The following is a 21,197-nucleotide window of genomic DNA, read 5'->3' on the forward strand; positions in this document are numbered from 1 at the left end:
GGCAGAGGCGCCAGTTTTCTACGTTCCCAGGGGGTGCTTGACCCCCACTCTGCCCCAGGCCCTTCCCCCACTCCACACCTTCCCCCAAGTCCCCACCTGCCCTGCCTCTTCCCTCCCTTGCTCCACCCCAAGCCCCACCCCCACTCTACCCCTTCGCCCAAGCCCCCACCCTACCCTGCCTTTTCTCCCCCTGCTCCTCCTCCTTCCCCAGCAGGGCCTCCTGCATGCGAGTGAATAGCTGCTCATTAGCGGAAAGGAGGCACTGGAGGGATGGGAAGGAGCTGATTGGGACTGCTGCTAGTGGGTGCTGAGCACCCCTATTTTTTTTCGAGAGTGTTCCAGTCCCAGAGCACCCACGGAGTCGGCTCCTATGTTCAGGGGCCCCGAGGGAAGCTGTCAGTCCAGCCTTTGGAGGTGGCACTTCCTGAGGTGTTTATCTCATAGCGGCATCTGTGACAACCCAGACAGCCCAGACAACCATGGCTGCCAGCTAGTGGTGTGACCGTGTCAGCCGTTCTACCGACTTGGGTTCTAGATCTGTCGCTGCAGAACCTCACGGTTAGCTTCTTTGCCCTAATTATCCATGAGTGAAAAGCCCTCGGCAGACACAAGCCCTGGAGTCACACAAAGCACATGTATTATCTTCCTTATTCTGGGAGAAGGGCTGGGGTGGGGGCGGGGCCTTGGCTGGGAGGGGCCAAGGTTTGGGCACAAGTGCCCCCCGCCCACTTTTAGGGAGCTTAAGCTGCTCCTGTCCCCCACTGGAAAGGTTCATAGATAGATAGACAAAACAATCACAACAACTTGCAGACAAACAGACTAAACGTCAGGGCACCGACTTCCTGCTCTGCTTTGTCTCCTTTATCCTCTTCCCTGACCCATCATCTGACTGGTAAACCTAAACCAAAGCGTCCTAAGGGCGGGGATGGTCTTAAATCTCCAACCATCCATGTCTCCTCCCACTGAGGGCAGGTCTATGCTTAAAACGCTGCAGTGGTGCTGCTGTAGCGCTTCAGTGCAGATGCTACCAATACGGACCGGAAGACTTCTCCCACTGTTGGCGTAGGTACTCCACCTTCCCAGAGGGGCAGTAGCTATGGAATTATCCCATCAACACCGTGCTCTCTACACTGGCGGCTTGGTTGGTTTACCTGTATCACTCAGGGGGGTGGATTTTTCACATCCCCTGAGCAATGTCATTATATGAACTGAATTCCTTAGTGCAGACCAGGCTTCAGTTTCTGATTTTTTTTTTTTGATTGCTTGTTGCTCTGGTAACACAGTTTGTCTTGCCTTTAATGGTCTGCCTTGGCTGATGTACAGCCCTGTCTGCAGCATCCACTCCTTTCCCCTTTCCAGGAAATCATGGAAATTTTAATGAATACAGAGGAAGGATTTTTGCTTTGACCCAGGTTCTGAAATGTATGGACCAATGGAGACCTCCAATGGAGACTAAATACCTGAGGATCTGGACTTTTATTACAAGTTTGTCTGGCCTGCTGCACAAGAGGACTCTGAGCCTGACTGGGGCAGGTCTTGGAATATCAATAAATAATATAAATGCAATTTGGTTGGCACAAAGGTGTGAGATGAGCAAGGGATAAAGACGGACAGGGACAGAGATAGCTTGGAGCACTTCCCTACTTGGTAATCATAGAATCATAGGACTGGAAAGGACCTTGAGAAGTCATCTAGTCCAGTCCCCTGCCCTCATGGCAGGACTAAGTATTATCTAGACCGTCCCTGACGTGTTTGTCTAATCTGCTCTGTAAAATCTCCAGTGATGGATAATCTTTATCTGTTAGGTGAAATCTGACTGCTAACCACCAATAATTTTTCTTACTGTGTCTGGATTTAAATAAATGATTATATTACATTTATTTATTGACATTTGAGGGCAGGATTTCACCATTCTGCCCTTCAATAGCAAAGAGATGCATTCTCTTAATTGTGGTTTCAAAGAGGTTTTTTTTGGTTTTTAACCTGGAAATCAAGTAGCATTGTTCCCTGCATGGGGAGGGTCACCTTGCTCTCCAGGGCCTCAGGGGCTGAAACTAGATGGGGCTCATTCCAGCCCAGCAAATGAACCAGCTCCAGGTGAAGAAGTGCTGTCAGGATGCACTCAAAGGGAAGTGATGTGAAACTAAACTGCTGTCACACTTGTCTTCACAGAAGACCATGACTACTGTGGAAAAACTCCAAGAGGAAGCTTCTTGTTCCATCTGCTTGGAGTATTTCCAAGACCCGGTGTCTATCCACTGCACGCACAACTTCTGCTGAGCCTGCATCACTCACTGCTGGGGCGAACTGGCTACAAACTTCTCCTGCCCCCAGTGCAGACAGACCTCCCAACAGAGAAACTTTAGGCTCAACAGGGAGCTGGCGAACATGGTGGAGCTAGTGAAACAGCTGAAGTTGCCTCCAACAACAGAGCCAGAGGCAGAGCGAGTGTGTGAGAAACACAGGGAGCCTCTGAAACTCTTCTGTGTGGAGGAACAACAATTAATCTGTTTGATCTGCAGAGAGTCCTGGGTGCATGGAACTCACGCTGCGGTTCCCATAGAGGAGGCTACCCAGAAGTACAAGGTAGCGAATCTCTCTCTCCAGAGTGTCTATTTATTCTGCATTTATGTTTTTGGTTGGTTGCCTTCTCAAAATCAAAATGGCAGGAGTTCAGTAAATCCTAGTGTAATTTGGGCCCTTCGTCGGGCAATTTCTAGACTAAATGTTTGGGTTTCTTTCCAGTTTAACCTGAACGCCTCATTGCCTGCGTTATTGATGATCAATTTATGCTCACAACAATTCTTGCATGGAATTTTGGCTCAAAGCTTCAGAGGTCTTATAGATTTCTGGATTCCATTGAAATCACTGGAAATCGAGAGCCTAGGAATCTTTGAGGAGCAAGGCCTTCGCCACTAAATTTTTGATCTGTGCTCCTGGTAACTGGGTTTTTTTCTAGTGGAACCTGAGTGCCTAATGACTCATTCATTCAATTTGCTAACAAGCGTTCCTGCAAGGGGTTGTGCTCTTAAGTTACTGATCTGTGCACCTAACATTAAATAAAATGTTATATAGTCTGGGAATCAGACCTAAAGGACCTTTTGCATCGAAGGTTGCAGTCTTCCAAACACTAATTAGGGCTTGTCCGTTACGTGGAGAAATTCCTGATCAACTCTGTGTGTGAATACTCTTATTTTGGAGCAAGAGTGCCCTTGCCCCTGTGAAGTGGATTAAGCTGAATAGGACTATGTCACTGTTGTTTTGGAGTAAAAGTGTCCACACACGTACTGTGCTTTAAATTCACACCCTCAGTGACTGGCAAGTCCAGATAAGTCCTTATGCACATACTTCAATTTATATTATCATGTTGATGAGGCTACTCAGAGTAGTAAGTTAAGCACCTGTGTGTCGCAGGATCAGGGCTATTTCACCCTGAAATTACATTCCTCAGGCACTGAACCTGTTGTGAATAAAACTGTTGTGAATAAGACTGACTGGAGTAATACTCCTTGTTCCTTGTCACTTATTTCACTCCCAATAAGGTAATACACTTCTCCCATTCTTGTACACTGGGTATCTAGTTTAACAGCCAGTCAACATTGATACAGCTGTGCTGCTGTAGAATTCTAGCATAGATGAGCCCTTTAGATGTTGCAAGTCCCTTTCTGAAGCTGGTCTATTTGAAATAAAGTTGACTGAAGTCGTTTTATTCTTCTTTTGTGTCATTAATTTCATACCCAACAAAGCAATAACCCACTCCTTGCTCCCCAGACTGCCTGACTGCTAAGCAGGGTATTCAGAGCCCTTGGTTTGTGTAGATCTGGAGTCAGCAACCTTTCAGAAGCGGTGTGCCGAGTCTTCATTTATTCACTCGAATTTAAGGTTTCACGTGCCAGTAATACATTTTAATGTTTTTAGAAGGTCTCTTTCTATAAGTCTATAATATATAACTAAACTGTTGTTGTATGTAACGTAAATAAGGTTTTTAAAAATGTTTAAGAAGCTTCATTTAAAATTAAATTAAAATGCAGAGGCCCTGGATCGGTGGCCAGGACACGGGCAGTGAGAGTGCCACTGAAAATCAGCTTGCGTGCCACTCTCGGCACGCGTGCCATAGGTTGCCAACCCCTGGTGTCGATTATACAGACCAGCATTACTTACTGGGGGAAAAAACCCAGTGAATTATGGGAGGCAAACTTGGCCCCATCTAGCCAGGGAATTTACATGCAAGTGACATTAAGAAAGTTCCCCCTGTGAGTTAGAGTAGCTGGTAAAGCGTTTATTTAAATGAAATCTGAATTGGATCCACTCCTCTCCCACCCGAAGCAGAAATCCCACCAAACCCTTTTTGTCTTCTCAGGAGCAAGTCAAGGCTGGACTTCAGGCTCTGAGGGAAGAGAGAGAAAAACTCCTGGGGTTTAAATTGACTGGCGAGAGGAGGAGCTGGGAGTATCTGGTAGGTGCCCAAAGTAGAGATGGGTATGTCTGCCTGTGAGTGAGTATCGGTGGCCTTGTCTAGACTAGGATTAAAGTGTGGATTATTAGATCTTGGGGCTTATCTATACTGAAAACACGACCGCGGCACAGCTGTAGTGCTTCAGTGTGGGCACAAGTTATGCTGACAGGAGGGGCTCTCCCACTGGTGTAGGTAATCCACCTCCCTGAGAGGTCAATGGAAGAATGCTTCCTAGTGCTGGCTACATGGGTACTTAGGTCAGCTGAACTATGCTGCTCAGGAGTATGAATTTTTCACACCCCTGATCACTGTGGTTATGTTGATACAACTTTTAAGTGGAACTCAAGCTTAAGAGCCTGGGATGTGACTGTTTGCGTCCCTCTGAGACAATAAATGTGTGTGTATCAGGATGTCTCTCACTCTACAGCTTCCGTGTGGGGGCGGTATTTGTGTTTTGTGGTGACCACATGCTCCTGAGTGTGGTGCATGTGTGATTGCATTTCCACATGCAGAGGCAACACATAAGGGGGTCATGTGCCCCCCCAGATGTGCTGCACGGTGTGTACTGAGCATGCACCCACGGACTGAGCATGCTCAGTAACACTGCTGAAGCTGGCTTCCCTTACTCTGCCCATAACCTCCCCTCCTCCCATTAGTGGCAGGCAGGGGTCCTTTCTGTCCCTGAGAGCACCTGATAGGAAGTTTCTGGGTGTCTCTCTCATATGCGTCCATGAGCATTTGTCTCTGCAGTTTGTATTTGTTGTTAAATGACCAATGTGCTGATATCATGATTTTTCTCATTGGATTTTTTTGTTGGTGTCAAGCTTTTAATTTCCCACACCTCCCTTTGCCCAGGAGTCTCTGCCAGTGCAATGTGTGTGTGTGTGATAGACAGACGGGCCAGGTCTATGCTAACATGTTAGTTTGACCAAGCTATGTCATTCAGGGTTGTGAAAAATCCACCCCCCACGAAAGACGTAGTTAAGCTGACCTATCCTGGTGTAGACAGTGCTAAGTTAATAGAAGAATTCTTCCATCACCCTGGCAACTGCTTCTCAAGGAGGTGGATTTAGCACAGCAATGGGAGAACCAGTGCCGGATTACTGCATGGGCCAACGGGCTGGAAAAATCTCCCCGTCACAGCCCCAGGTGGGAGGAGCTCTCACTCCCCACCACAACCTCGGTGCAGAGCTTCTTCAGTCTCAGTGCCGCAGTGGCGGGGGAGGAGCAAGCAGAGGGGTGGGGCTGTGGCAGAAGAGGTGGAATGGGGGCAGGACTGTGGGTGGAACAGGGGCAGGGCCCCGGAGAAAGGGTCAGAACAAGGGTGGGACCATATGTTGAATGAGGGCAGGGCCACAGGGGAAGGGGCGGAACAGGTTGGGGCCATGGGTGGGGTCGCAGGTTGAAGGGGCGGAACGGGGGTGGAACTTCAGGCGGAAGGAGTGGGGTAGGGCCACAGTTTGGGCATCAAGGCCCCCTCACTTGCTGTGGCCCAGGGCCCCAGGAGACCTTGATCTGCCTCTGGTGAGACCCTATCCTGTTGCTGCAGTGAGTGTCTACACTGACGCATTAGCAAGGTGCAGCTGCAGCGCTGCCACTGTGCCGCTGTAGCGGTTTCAGCGTAGATGCAGCCAGAGAGAGAGAGAATGTTAACCTGAGTCCTGCCTCCTGCTGCCCTTTCTGCTGCTAGATGAATCTGGAGTTCACTAGGCCAGTGATATGACAACAACCTAATCATGCAACTCTGTAGCCAAAATGTGATCCTTGGATACGTAACTATGGGACTCTTGAGTAGGGGTAGAGAGGTTATTTTACCTGTGTATTTGGTCCTGGTGAAACCGCTGCTGGAATCCCATGACCAGTTCTGGTGTCCTCAGTTCAGAAAGGATGTTGATAAACTGGAGAGGGTTCAGAGAAGAGCTATGAGAATGATCAATGGACTAGAAAACATGCCTTCTAGTCATAGATGCAAGGAACTCCATCTATTTAACTTAACATAAATAAGGCTTCAGAAGTGACTGGATCATGATGTGCAAGCATCTATGTGGGAAACAAATGTTTGATAATGAGCTCTTTGAAACTAGCGGACAAAAATATACCACCATCCCCTGGCTGGAAGTTGAAGCTAGACAAATTCAGACTGGAAATAAGGCGTATATTTCTAACAGTGCGAGTAATTAACCACTGGAATATTACCAGGAATCATGGCGGATTCTTAATCACTGACAATTTTTCAATCTAGATTTTAAAAAAATAAATAAATAAAAGAAAAAGATATGCTCTAATTAAAGAGAAAAAATTTCGGAAAAATCCTATAGCCTGTGTTACACAGGAGGTCAGATTAGATCAGGGGTCGGCAACCTTTCAGAAGCGGTGTGCTGAGTCTTCATTTATTCACTCGAATTTAAGGTTTTGCGTGCCTGTAATATATTTGAATGTTTTTAGAAGGTCTCTTTCTATAAGTCTATAATTTATAACTAAATGATTGTTGTATGTAAAGTAAATAAGGTTTTTTAAATGTTTAAGAAGCTTCATTTAAAATTAAATTAAAATGCAGAGCGCCCTGGACTGGTGGCCAGGACCCAAGCAGTGTGAGTGCCACTGAAAATCAGCTTGCGTGCCGCCTTTGGCACTTGTGCCATAGGTTGCCTACCCCTGGACTAGATGATCACAATGGTCTCTTCTGGCCTTGGAATCTATGAATCCATGCTAAAGATCGTACACTATTAACATAAATTAGGACTGACTAAGGAAGTTTTAGGAAGATCTCTCTCTCATTCATAGGGAGTTTGTCTCAAAAAATAGTCTTGAAATGACTTTTTGGGGTAGTGAGAAATTTCCCTGTGGCAGACACATGGCTGTATGAAATACCCCTGATCTCTCTACTGGGTCTTTACCTGCCCATTCCCCATTTCTATCTGTCTGTAACAGGAAAAGATCAAAAAGGAGAGGCAGAGAATTGGGTTTGAATTTCAGCAGCTCCGCTAGTTTCTGGAGGAACAAGAGTGCCTCCTGCTTGCCCGGCTGGAAGAGTTGGACAGGATTATGAAGTGGCAAAAGGAAACCAACACCAGATTTCCCATGGACATTTCCCATCTTAATAGCCTGATCAGTGAGCTGGAGGGGAAGTGCCAGAAGCCAGTGAGTGATTTCCTGCAGGTGAATTTCCTTTCTGTGGAGGTAGGCTCCAGCAGTGGGCAGCTGCAGGAGCCTTTCCCCGCTGCCTCTCCCATTGCCAGAGCCAGGGCAGCCGGTGCAACCTATTAGGCGACCACGGGCACTAGGATTTGGGGGGCGGCATTTTCTTCAGCGGCGACCGGGACGGCTGACGATCCAGCCGCCATAGTCGCCGCCGGCATTTAGGCGGAGGGAGCTGGGACAGGGGGGCGCAGGGAAGGCCACCTGCAGCAAGTAAGGGGGGGGCAGCACACAGGGGAACTCCCCGACCCAGGTCACCCCTGCTCTGCCTCCTCCCCAAGCACGCCGTGGCTGCTTCACTTCTCCCGCCACCCAGCTTGCGGCGCAAATCAGCTTAGGTGCCGCAAGCCTGGTAGGTGGAAGAAGTGAAGCAGCCATAGCATGCTCGGGGAGGAGGCGGAGTAGGGGCGAGCTGGGGTAGGCAGCTGGCACACGGCTCCCCGGGCCGGGGGAGGGGGGGGAGCTGCCATGGCCGGGGGAGGCGCCTCAGGGCAGAGAGGGTGTAGGGAGCTGCTGCAAGGGGGGTGCCTCAGGGTGGACGGGGGGAGCTGCCACGGGAGGGGGCGCCTCAGGGCGGGAGTGGGGGGTGGGCAGGGAACTGCCGCAGGGCTCGGGAACGGGGGAGGGCACAAAGTGGAAGTTTCCCCTAGAGCGCGAAACATCCTTGCACCGGCCCTGGCCAGAGCCTTTCCCCACTTCTGTTAGAGACACCTCAGTTGCCTTTGCACAGTATCCTGAACTATTTTCACAGGGGATGATGCCAAAATTACCCCCCAAATTCTCTCTGATGCGGAATATTCCTGGTATGTAGCCTGCTCTCCCAGTTCTCTGAGATGCTGCCTACGGCTGCCCTGTGCATGCAGACTGCGTCAGAGCCGCTTGGCAACTTTACTTGCCAGAGCTCTGCACTCAGCTAGTGTCCTAGGGAAGTTCAAATCCCAATGAGCCCATGAATATTTAACCTCCTGTTTGTATTGCAGTAGCCTCCAGAGGCCCCAGTGTGCCAGGCACAGAGAGAGGCTGCAGCAGAGCCAGCAAATGAACCCTGTATCCCAGCCTCCAAAGTAGGAGGCTAAACATTTTGCTAAGGCAACATAACATGTACCAAACCCAGGAATCTGCTGCGGAGATGGAGGTGGAGATTGGAGTGGGAAATGTTAATCTTCCTGATTAGCATTTGCCTTTTGAAAACACCCTGGATTGTTTCTCTGTGCCCAATAGAACGTGCCATCTAACCCCAGGGGACGATTTAGGGGCCGTTTTGGAAAATCCAACTCCGTGATCTAAATGCTTTAATAAATATATAGAAATAGGTTGTGACTTTAAGCTGTGGAACTTGAAGGGTGAAAGCTCGTTTCCCACAGGTGGTATCTTTGGCTTTTCACATGTGCAATCAACTTCCTTTCTCTCTTTCTCTCCCTCTAGGATATCAGGATCACCCTGAGCAGGTACATGGCTCTGTCTCACTCCCCCTCGCCTCTCATTCTCTTGTCATGTTCAAACCCCAGGGCACAGCAGCAGGGTGTAGGAGGCACAGTCACAACTCTCCCAGTGTTAAGTTTAATTTAGTGGTTTTAAATATCTTCCACCCAGGGCTGACTTTGTAATGAAAGAAGTGCCGTGGCTCAGGCAATTAAGAGCCATATATTTTACTTTCATAACTGATGTGTCAAGCCCAGAGCTGCCGGGGCTATGAACTGCCAGGCCCAGAGATGCCAGGGTTATGAACTGCGAGGCCCAGAGGTGCCAGGGCTATAAACTGCTAAGCCCAGAGGTGCCAGGACTGTGAACTACCAGGCCCAGATGTGCCGGGGCTGTGAACTGCCAGGCCTAGAGGTGCCGGAACTGTGAACTGCCAGGCCCAGAGGTGCCAGGACAGTGAACTGCCAGGCCCAGAGGTGCCGGGACTGAACTGCCAGGCCCAGAGGTGCCAGGACTATGAACTTCCAGGCCTAGAGATGCTCGGCCTATGAACTGCCAACCTAAAGGTGCCGGGGCTAGGAACTGCCAAGCCTAGAGGTGCCGACACTAAGCCCTGGAAAGCCCTGGCACAAATTAAGCACTGCTTCCACCTCTAAGGGACTGGCTGTGTCAGGATGCTGGGGATGGAATAAAAGGCCTTTCATCTCTAGGGCACTGGTTACAATCCAGCAACGCTGACTCTTTTTTTGGCTACATCTACACTACACACCACTGGTGGTAGCATGTGGGGTGTGTGTAGCTACACAGCACAATGAGAAACTGCTGCCTTTCCCATTGCCGGAGCCTTACCCCACTTCTGGAGTCTTTTTTCCTGCAGCGGCCAAAGGCTCCAGCTGCAGGCAGTCAGCGGGATGCTATTCTGCTGAAAACAGCGCTGAGTGGACGGGGAGGCATGGCTTGGGTGAGCAGAGAGCATGTGAGGTATGTTCTCGTGTACACCCTCACCCTTTGGGAGTGTCTTTACTCTCCTAAGCCATGCCTCATTGTCTACACTGCACTTTACACCATGCTAAGGGGGCCTCCCCTTGTGTGCACTCTATACGCTGCTGAAAGAACCGTGCAGATGAACCCTTTGTGTGGAGTGAGCTGTGTCTGGGGAGGGACTGGTCTGACTCCAGTTGCTTTTGGGCTTGAGGTCTACAATGCAAAGATCACTTGCGACATGGGAACATCCTGGCCATCAGAGCAGAGAGGACATGGACCGAAATGGCCATGATGCAACTTCCTTCCTACCCATACACACAGGCCCGGATCTTCTAAGGCATTGCAATGATGAGATTTGACCATAGGTTTTCCACCTCTCAGGTGAGTGCCCTCTGGGACTGGCAAGTCATTCTCTGTCTGACTTAAGTTATATTGAATTATGTATAGAAAGGTTGAATGATCTCGACAGGAGATACTGCGAGACCCACAGCAGAACATCCCGTACCCCAGAGGTTACCCATTTTGTGTGCCGTTAGGCTTGTCTCAGTACCTCTACAGGCAAGATAGATGGGGGGACACCTTCCTGGTTTGAAGATTACACTGCAGCATAGGCAGGAGACACCTACTGGGAGGTAACAGTGCCTGTGCCCGGAAGCAGAAACATAGGTACCCAGGGCATTTTTAGAACATAAGAGCGGCCACACGGGGTCAGACCAAAGGCCCATCTAGCCCAGTATCCTGTCTCCTGACATTGTCCAATGCCAGGTGCCCCAGAGGGAATGAACAGAACAAGGAATCATCAAGTGATCCATCCCCTGTCACCCATTCCCAGCTTCTGGCAAACAGAGCCAAGGGACACCATCTCTGTCAGCCAGGCTAATAGCCACTGATGGACCTGTCCTCCATGAATGTATCTAGTTCTTTTTCAAACCCTGTGATAGTCTTGGCCTTCACAACATCTTCCGGCAAAGAATTCCACAGGTTGACTGTGCATTTTGGCTAAAAGGTAGGTGTTGAGTGAGCTTAGGCACCTACAGGGTTAGGTGGCAGATGAAAGGGGTTGCAATGCCACTTAAATCTGGGACTCAGGTGCCTAAATCCCTTTGTGGATCTGGGCCTAATAGTCTCTGTGGCCTAAGGATGGATCATAACTGTGGGGGAAGCATGCACAGCTGGTGCTTCAGTGTCACCTTCTGTGAGGGTAGGACACACAGAGGAATCCATTCTCCATGGCCCCCAGTACAGCAGCATTGACTGGCACGAGCTTCATATTAAAAGGCAATTAAGTAATGCATAATAAGGAGTAATTAATGTAATTAATACAATTAACTTCAGAGAGTTTTCTCTCTCCAGGTGCGAGATGTTCCAGCAGCCCACGGGGATTTCTCTTGAGCTGGAAAAGAGACTCAGTGATTTCTCTCAAAAAAATATTGTTCTGAAGGAGACACTGAGGAAATTCAAAGGTACCAAAAGGGGAGGCAGGCAGAGAATCGAGATGTGTCTCTGTCACTGTAAAAGGGAAAGAGCTCTGGCCACTTAGCAGCCAATGTAAAACCCAGCAAAAGTACAGTAGAGGACCACTGGACGGGGCGGTGGGAACTGTCGAGGGCTAAAGAAGTTTCCTATGAGAATTCAGAAAATAAATAACATGAATATAGTTCAATATTTTATTTACTTGTTTCTCCTACATCATGAGAAATTTGGGATCCAGGTGAAGGGAGCAGTGCCAGATCCAAAAGGGGCTGAATCCTGCTTACGAATAGGGCCCTATCAAATTCACGGCCATGAAAAATGCGTCACAGACCGTGAAATTTGGTCTCCCCCTGTGAAATCAGGTCTTTTGTGTGCTTTTGCCCTGTACTATATAAATTTCATGAGGGAGACCAGTGTTTCTCAAATTGTGGGTCTTGAACCAAAGGGAGTTGCAGGGATGTCACAGGGTTTATTTTAAGGGTATTGCCACCCTTACTTCTGCATTGCTGCCTTCAGAGCTGGGCGGCTGGAGAGTGACAGCTGCTGATTGAGGGCCCAGCTCTGAAGGCAGCAGCGCAGAAGTAAGAGTTGCAATACCATACTGTGCCATCCTTACTTCTGTGTTGCTGCTGGCGGTGGTGCTGCTTTCAGAGGTGGGTTCCCAGCCAGCAGCCACCGCTCTTCAGCTGCCCAGCTCTGAAGGCAGCACCGCGGCCAGCAGCAGCAGCACAGAAGTAAGGGTAGCAGTACTGCAACCGCTGCTACAATAACCTTGTGACCTCCCCCACAACTCCTTTTTGGGTCAGGAGTCAGGACCCCTACAGTTACAACACCATGACATTTCAGATTTAAATAGCTGAAATAATGAAATTTATGATTTTTAAAATCCCATGACTATGTAATTGACCAAAATAGACCATGAATTTGGTAGGACCCTACTTATGAATGAACGGAGAAAGAGATCCAGTAAACAATGGTTTAATAATAGAGAAAAAGAGGGAACAGATCAAGGAGATAGAGCTGGGGGCTGGGAGTCAGGAGACCTGGGTTTTGTTCTAGCTCCTCCACCCATTTGCTGAGCAACCCTGGAAAAATCAATTCAGTTCTCTGTGCCTCCATTTCCCCATCTCCAAAATCACAATGTTCTATTCCTCCAGCACAGACAGCCCCTTGCACTTCGTGCACAGGAAGTCCCTTCTGGCTTCCGGCAGGCAAGAAAACATGGCGCATCCGTGGTAGGTCACTGCTGCTGTTCTAGCGCTGGCCGTCTTGAAACCCGCATGGAGAAGGAAAGCTTCTCATGTGACCACTCTCGGCTCTCTGCCAAGCTCTCCCATTAGTTTGCCCAGCAAGTGACAATTTACATCGAGTCTCCCGGCTTAGGTCAGCCCAGCCCCTCACCACTAGGGAGCAACCAGTGGGGCTGATCAAAGCTTGGTAGGTCAGGCCAACAGACGATGAGAACTGCAGTCTGCGCTGGGTTCTCTGATGTTCAGTCTAGGAATGTATTGGTGTTCTGAGATCCTTCAAGAAAACAAGTGATATAGTCACATAAAAATGCTCCTGGGATATTCTTGGTTCTGTTTAAGGTATGTCTGGCTTGACTAAACACATTTTTTCTCTCCATATCTCTGCCCCTTTCCCTCTCTCTGTTTTCCTTCCCTCATTAAGCAGACTTGTTTAATTCAGAGTGGAAAGCTGGGCATAATGCTGACTGCATGACATCTCTCCTCTCTAGACACTCTGGCTCTGGCACTACAGACTGGGGCAGGGAGATCTCTAGCATGGGGAGTGGACACCATAGGAAGAAAGGGTGAGTTTTTACAGGGATATTTCCTGGTTTGCATTTGTAGCTCGGGCTTGAATGGCAGAAGAGCCTCCAAGATCAAACAAAACAGCTTCCTGGCAACAGAGGAAGAGAGGGGATAGGAAAAGGGAAGGGAACTTAACAATCCTACAATATTAACCCCTTAACAATCCTACAATATTAACCCCAACAAATGAGGCATGGAAGTGAGACGGGGGCAGCAGTGCAATCCACTGACTCAATGGGACTCAGTGCTGTTGGCTTGATCCTCCCCCAGCCCCAGTGTCCCCCTGGGGCACTTGCTTCTCTCCCTCAATCACCTGGATCTCCCATTTTCTCTTCCCACTGGGCTGCAGGGTCTCCATTTATGATCCTCCCTTCAGCCTGGCTCTTTAGGACTTCTCCACTGTTGCCTGATCCTTTGGGAGGTTAATCATGTTTGGATTGGCAGCCAATCAATCAGCATGTGATAAGGGTCTTCCCCCAGAATCAGACCTAACACTATGGAGCTTGATGTCTTGTGGGGAGTCTCAGGTTGGATGACAAGGACACATACCCTGAGGGCAAAATAAAAACTTAGATACCTTTATGAAAATAATGGAGAAAGCTAGAAAAGACCCAAGCCACATAACAAGGTAGAGATCATATAGATCAGGGTTATTTGTGGTATCACTCGACGCATAAGCTCCCAGAATTGCATACTCAGCCTTGGTTGAGGACCTGGTCATAAGGGACATCAGGACCAGCCCCGTCTCTGGCATCTATGGGCTAACACAGCGGTTCTCGAACTTTAGCAACCCGAGGACCCCCATTTTGATTTACAAATTTTTGAGGACCCCTAAGCCCCGTGCTTCACCCCAGGCCCCACCCCACTCCACTCCTTCCTCCAAGGCCCCACCACTGCTCCATCGCTTCTTAACCCTGCTCCACCCCTGCCCCTCCTTTTCCCCACCTCCTCTGAGCGCAGCCCTTCCTTGCTCCTCACCCTCCCTCCCACAGCCTCCTGCATGCTGCTGAGAAGCTGTTCCCTGGCTTGCAGGAGGCACTGGGAGGGAGGGGGAAGAGTTGAGAAAGAGAGTGGGAGGAGTTGATCAGTGGGGCCGGCAGACCCCCGAAGTACCCATGCGGACCCCCAGTTTGAGAAACGCTGGGTTAACATGTAACAGCCATTTCAGCCCATGATCATACTGTCACCCCTTGCTCCAGTGGATTCGCGGTTATTCCTTCTTATGTTCCTTGCAGTAGCACTGACTGGAACATTGTACCACTGAGCAAGCTCTCCTTAGTTCCCAACATCTAAATGTAACTGTTAGGCCAGGGGCGGGCAAACGTTTTGGCCCGAGGACCACACTGGAGTTGTGAAATGGTATGGAGGGCCGAGGCAGCAGGGCTCGGATGGGCTCAGGCTTCAGGTCCTCCTCTTGGTGTCATATCGTAATTTTTGTTGTCAGAACAGGGTCGCAGTGCAATGAAGTCTGAGAACCCCAGATTTACAGTACACGGGCCTGTAGGTTTCTTGCATTAAAGCTGAATATAATGAAAGCAGCTAAATATAGTGAAGGCAAGACAGTGAATATTGGCAAGCTTGCCCTATGGGATACACCACTGCCTGCTGTCTTTTCTCCTCGTCCAGCTGGGCTGGGAGGCAGCTCTCCAGTGGTTGGAGTCCTCTATTTCTCTTCCAATCCGCAGTGCGCTGGGTGCTGTTCCCCAGCGTTGTGCCACCCCCCCTTCCCCAATTTCCCACTGCATAGAAATTTGGGCTGTGATCTGCTTCCTCATTCCTTTTGCTAGTGGGGGACGGGGCATCTCTCCCTAAAAGGCACAGCTGGTGGCTCCCAGGCTCTGCTGCCTTCCCTGCTCTGTCCCTGATGCTGGCAATAGGGCAGCCCCCACAGGGAGACACAGCAGGGGAGGAGGCAAAGAGAAGCAGCCACAGCAACAGATATAGGAGCACCCCTCAAGCCTGGGAGAGGACAGAGAGCCAGGACAGAGAGCCAGAAAGTCAGGGAGCGACCCAGGTGGGATGGGGCTGCTGGGGAGTGCGAGAAAAGGTCCCTTCCTCCCCCAGGGCAGAGCTCTGCCCCTAACGCTCTGATTCTCTCTCCCCAGCGAATGTGACTCTGGATCCAGACACAGCTCATCCCCAGCTTGTCCTGTCTGCGGACGGGAAAGGCTTGAAACGGGGACATGAGACGCAGGATCTGCCCGACAATCCCAAGCGATTCAATTCCGTTCTCTCCGTGCTGGGCTGTGAGGGGTTCACCTCGGGCAGACATTACTGGGAGGTGGAGGTGGGCGTTGGGGGAATCTGGTCGGTGGGGGTGGCCAGGAAGTCTGTGAGGAGGAAGGGACGGATGAGCAATTACCCTGAGCAGGAGATCTGGGCTGTGGGTCACTGGGGCAGTCAGTACCGGGCTTACACCTCCGGTGAGACCATTCTGCCCCTGCCTACGATCTCCAGGAGAATCCGGGTGGCTCTGGACTATGAAGGAGGGAGGGTGGCATTTTTTGATGTTGACAACAAGCTCCTGATCTTCATTTTCCCACTGGCCTCTTTCACCGGGGAGAGACTCTTTCCTTTCTTTTTGGTAGGATCCCCACTTCGGCTGTGTCCCTGAGATAGGGGCAAAGGAGAATGGTCCCATGTGACCATAGGGGCTGACTCCACGGGTGCTCCGGGGATGGAGTGCTCCCAGAAAAAAAACAATGGCTGCTCAGTACCCATCAGCCACAGCTGTTCAGTGGCGCAGCCAATCAGCTGTTTGGCCGTTCCCCATATCAGCTAATTGGAGGCGCTGCTAAACAGCTGATGGCGGTGCCAACAGACAGCTGTTTGGCAGCTCGGGGAGAGGTTGGAGGGAGGGTGGAGAACAGTGAGTGGTGGGCAGGCGGGGGCTTCGGGCAGTGGGTGGATCGGGGGCGGGAAGAGGCAGAGCAAGGATGGGGCCTTGGGGGAAGGGGCAGAGTGGGGGTGGGGCTTCAGGGCAGAGTGGGATGGAACATAAAAATGAAAGTTGGAGCCTATGCATGTGACTACCATAAAATAGGTTTCTCTAACATCTGACTCCACGACACTGAGGCTAGAGCATATTTCTGGCCAGTCAAAATGGCAGAGAGCTGGACGTGAAGGCAAAGCAAATGGCATTTGTCTGTCAATTCTTTATGATTCTGAAGGCCTACGGATTTGCAAGGTCAGGGAATAAGAAATGCTGCCTGTAGCCACCTGTGATTCTGCAGCCTCTAGGGGAGATTGCAATGTCTGCAGCAACGTCAGAGAATTTTAAAGGGCGTTTTAAAATAGATTTAAATGGTGCAATTAGTGCAGCAAGATGTTGTATTGCATTTATTTTACACTATTCCCAGGTGATCAGTTTCCAGGATCCCAACATCTTTGTGCTGAGAATGTGCAGCCACTGGAGAGAGTCTTTTAAGTGGGGCAGCTGGAGGTTTTAGTTTCTGGATGGGGGACATTTGGGGATTTTGGCACAGGACCTTAAAGGAGTCTGTTTCAATGGGAGTTACACACTTAAATACCTTTGAGGATCTGGGCCAGTGGTCCCCAACCTTTTTGTGGCCAGTAGCACATTCGTGTTTTCAGAAGAGTGTGGCTGGCGCCAACAATTTTTCAAGGCTTATTTTGTATTTGTACATTAAATAATACGAAAACCATCATATTTAATATAACATAATGTACGAATCCAGAGAGAAGAGAGAAGCCGGAGAGAAGCCGCAAGGACAGAGAACACTGGCGCCCACAGCCTGCAGCCCCGGAGTTCTCTGTCCCCGTCAGGCACGGGGCAGCAGCTTGTCTCCCCTGCTGGGCACTACGCAGGCCCCGCACCGGCTTGGAACAGAGAACACCACACTCGTAGCCTGAGTTCTATGTCCCCATTAAGGTGCGGGGTTGCGGCTTCTCTCCCCTGCTGAGCACTAGGTGGGTGCATATAAATGCCCCGGCGGGCGCCATGGTGCCCATGGGCACCACATTGGGGGCCACTGATCTGGGCCATTGGCACCTGGGGTGGGATGAGATGCTGTTTGGCGTGGCTGGAGGTTTCGGAAAAAGAGCAGCAGTGAAAGCATTGACAATGCCGAATTTAGTAGGAAGAGAACCTAAGATATAAGCCCTGGTATGAGGCCTGAGCTAAAGTAGTGGGCAAGCTTTGCTCATATAAAGCAAAGTTAGCAGAAGTCAGGCTGTGAGCAAACATCACTCTCTTCCTGCTTGCAAGCTCACAGAATCTGGCAAGAACAGGGCTAATATTGCAGAAACACAAATTCCTAAGATATAAGTGCTAGTTGCAGAGTACTCACCCAAACACATTCCAGAGGAGTGGTACCAGAACATCCCCAATATCAAGGATGGTACCAAAACATTCCCCAAGGATAACAAGAACACACTGATACCTCCTAAAAGATAAGGTCAGGATGACAGTGTAATAAATAAAGATGTTTTAATCAAACCAGTATGTACAAGGAAATGGGTAATAACTAGCTATGTCAGGGGGCAGTAACTAACTATGTCAGGGGGCAGTACGTAATTTGTTTGTATCAGGGTATAAAGATGCATCTCTGAGAGAGTGTTTTGGTCCAGCTGAGGGGGCAATGAAAAGTCCCGCAATTCACTGAACTGCATCCATTTTCACGGGCATACTTGTCTTCGTATCTTCGTAAAGTCTGCCAGGTGCCATTACTGTGCTTTGTCGACAATAAACCTGGCCTGGTGCCTTCATCCCTTAATGGATCTTGTGGTCATTAGGTGGTTCGCTTGAGGTCTGCTGCGCCGGCTGTCTGCGCAGAGGTGGGGCAGCACACAGGGAGCACACACACGTGGCTGAACATCTAACCACACCCATCTTTATGTTTGAGTTAAAAACCCACTGAACTCCATGAGGGAGTCCATATTTCTCAGAGCAATTGGAGGTGGGGGGAGGTAGCGAAAGGAGGAGAGAAGACCAAAGAGGGAGGAACCTGAAGAGAAGGGAGAAAATGAATCATTTCCAAGTTTGAAGTTTTAGTTTTTTTAAGGAAATGGGTTTGACTTTTTCAGGATTCACAAAATTGACTGTGTTAAAGTGTCTCAATAGCTCAAAAAGGCTCTTTTGGGGCTGGGTATGTGTGTTATTGATTTGTTTGTCATTTTTCTGTTGGGTGAAATAATTAACAATGCCATCATTAGGTTTCAGCGTACCCAGTTGATATCAGTGGTACAGGCCACATTTCCCTGAGCGATGGGATTGTGGTTGGGGACCCCAGGGAGAGGGGAGAGGAGATGATGGGACTGGAGTGGCAACCTGAAGATGGTGGAGAAAATTAACAGGAGCTCTCAAATCCCTTTTATAAATTGGGAATGCTTTTTTTGCTGGTGTCTTTGTAACCACTGAGATGAGTTACACTGAATGGGAGCTACAGCAGCCCCTTGCTCCTTCTCAGTGATATGCTGCATCTAAATGTGCAAGCCTGGCTGGGTCAGATGCTCATATGCTATCAAGATAAAGGCACATAATAAACTAGAGAGCTTAGCATATCCTCCCCAAGACTGAAACATTTATTCTTCGAATAGAGAATGCATGTTCTGAGAATTTACAAACAAATCAGTTAGTTGGCTTATACGTTAAAAATGGAGCCTGTCAGAACTTTATCACACCGTGTCAGACCATTTTTTGGATCATGATGAGCTTACGGAAGACTGCAGACTCCTCAAGCATCCCACATTTCACTGATCTCTAATCCACAGGCTACATTTGAAGTTTTCTTGTCCTTTTTTTAAAAGGGAGAATAGTCATTTTTTGCCATTATTAATAGATTTTAGGCCCAGAAGGAATGATTATGATAATCTAGTCTGACCCGCATAACAGAGTGGTACAATTTACCTAGTGATTTCTGCATCAAGCCCATACCTTGTGGCTGAGCTAATGAATAGGTCCATCAATAGCTATTAGCCAAGATGGTCAGGGATGCAAGCCCATGCTCTGGGGCCTGATTTAAAGGCCTCAAAGCATGGAGAATTTGCTGTATTCCTAGGAGGGTTGTTCCATCAGTTACTTATCACCACCATTAAAGATTTGTATCTTAGTTCTAATCTGAATTTGTCCAGTTTCATCTTCCGGCCACTGGATCTTGTTATGTCTTTTTTTCTGCTAGATTGAAGAGCCATCGGCTATCAGAAATTCCTTTCAAATAATCGGTTCAGTGACAAAAGAAAAACCAAAATGCCAGTGAAACCAGAGAAGAGAAGCAAACAAAAGTTAGCAATGAAAATACTGAAATGAAGGAAAAGAATCAAACTAAGCTCTTTCTCCTAGCGCCACCCCCAGAAGCCTCTTCTTCACTCCGGGGGTAAAAAATGATGCATTCTTAAGCTGCATTTAAAGCCTAATGAAGACAAGCTTTACCCTGCAGTAACTGGTCTGGGTAAATCCTCTGGGGGAAGTGGAGTGGGGTCAGATCTGAACCTGGGAAACTCCACTGTCAAGGCCCAAAGCCAGCCAGGTGGCAGTGTGGAGGGAGCCTCCAGGATTGGGGCTTAAATTTAACTCAGATACTCACTAGTGGCAGGGCCGGCTGTAGGCACCAGCATTCCAAGCATGTGCTTGGGGCGGCACTTTCAAAGGGGTAGCACTTCGTGCCCCTCCCCCCACTCCCTTTTTTTTTTTTTGGTTGTGATGGCAAAAAGCCAGAGCCACTCGCCCTGTCAGCGCGAGAACTGGGATCCGTGGCCCCTGCCCAGTCCGGCAGCGCCCTGCACAGCCCACTCGGGCGGGGAAATGCGGCGCCACCCTGGGGAGACTCAGAGCAGAGCAGCAAGACCCCTCCATCCTCCCTGCATCCCAGGCCCTGCTTCCCTCCCTCCCCGGCTCCTCAAACACTCCGGGAGCCCATCTCGCCCGCTGCCGCAGCCCATGCTCGGCTCCAGGGCCTGCCTGGGAGAATCAGACCCAGGGGGCCGCTCAGGAGGTGCAGACAGCCAGCCACACATGCCTAGGGGGCCACTGGGGAGGTGCAGAGACCCAGCCGCTCATGCCCAGAGGGCCGCTAGTGACAAGCCCGGAAAGGCTTTCGAACCAGGCGGCGAGCCGGAGTCTCACTTGATTCTGCATTCCAGTTCCCAGGTTGCCTCGGCTCCAGCACAGGGCCAGTCAATAAAACAAAACACAAAGTATGTTGCGGAGCAAACCCGGACCAGTTCGGAGCCTGGCCTACGAGGTTGCCTTGTGCAGGGCATTCTAGCATGTGGCTGGCTGCGAGCTGGGGCTAGGCACCATCTGTCCCCCCCACCCCCCAAGCTCGGGAGATCAGATGCTGACTTTGGGAGTTCTTCCTATTCCTTGTATGGAAAGTGGCTCCCCACAGGGCTTGCAGAGACTTATCTAACACCCTCCCCCGCTGTGACTTTCCCCAGCTCCCTTTTCTTCCTGCTCATAGCAGAGAAGCAAAGAAGAAATCTCCCAGACTCTGCTGCTTCCCACAACTCACCCCTCTCCAACACCCCCACGCTCGCCTCCTACCGCATCCCTCCTGATACCCACTATCCTCCTCCATGAGTACATCACACCCGCTTCTCTGCCAGTGTAGAGCCCCCAAGCACCCCCACGTCCGCTCCTGTGCCTGAACCCTCTTTACTAGATCCCCATCCCTTTCCGGGTACAAGGTTTGAGGGTTAGTCCCTATGCCTTCCATGTGCATTTGGAGCACTAAAGATGGGGTTGCGGTGGACGGGGGGCGAGATTTATACGAAAGTGAAATAAAAATAAGAGAAACTGTTTGATCCCCACCGCAAGTGTAAATGGGGATTGCTGCGGTGAACAAGGAGGTCACTTTGCAGGGGGAGCCCAGTGCTGGGGCAGCAGGGGG

General features: G+C 49.8%; 1 pseudogene; it reads left to right on the forward strand.

Annotated features, from left to right (window-relative positions):
• Nucleotides 1–733: 733 nt before the first annotated feature.
• On the forward strand, nt 734–16,246 carry LOC116827221 (zinc finger protein RFP-like; annotated as a pseudogene).
• The last annotated feature ends 4,951 nt before the right edge of the window (nt 16,247–21,197 follow it).

The sequence above is a fragment of the Chelonoidis abingdonii genome, chromosome 12, assembly GCF_003597395.2.
Source record: "Chelonoidis abingdonii isolate Lonesome George chromosome 12, CheloAbing_2.0, whole genome shotgun sequence".
Classification (NCBI taxonomy): domain Eukaryota; kingdom Metazoa; phylum Chordata; order Testudines; family Testudinidae; genus Chelonoidis; species Chelonoidis abingdonii.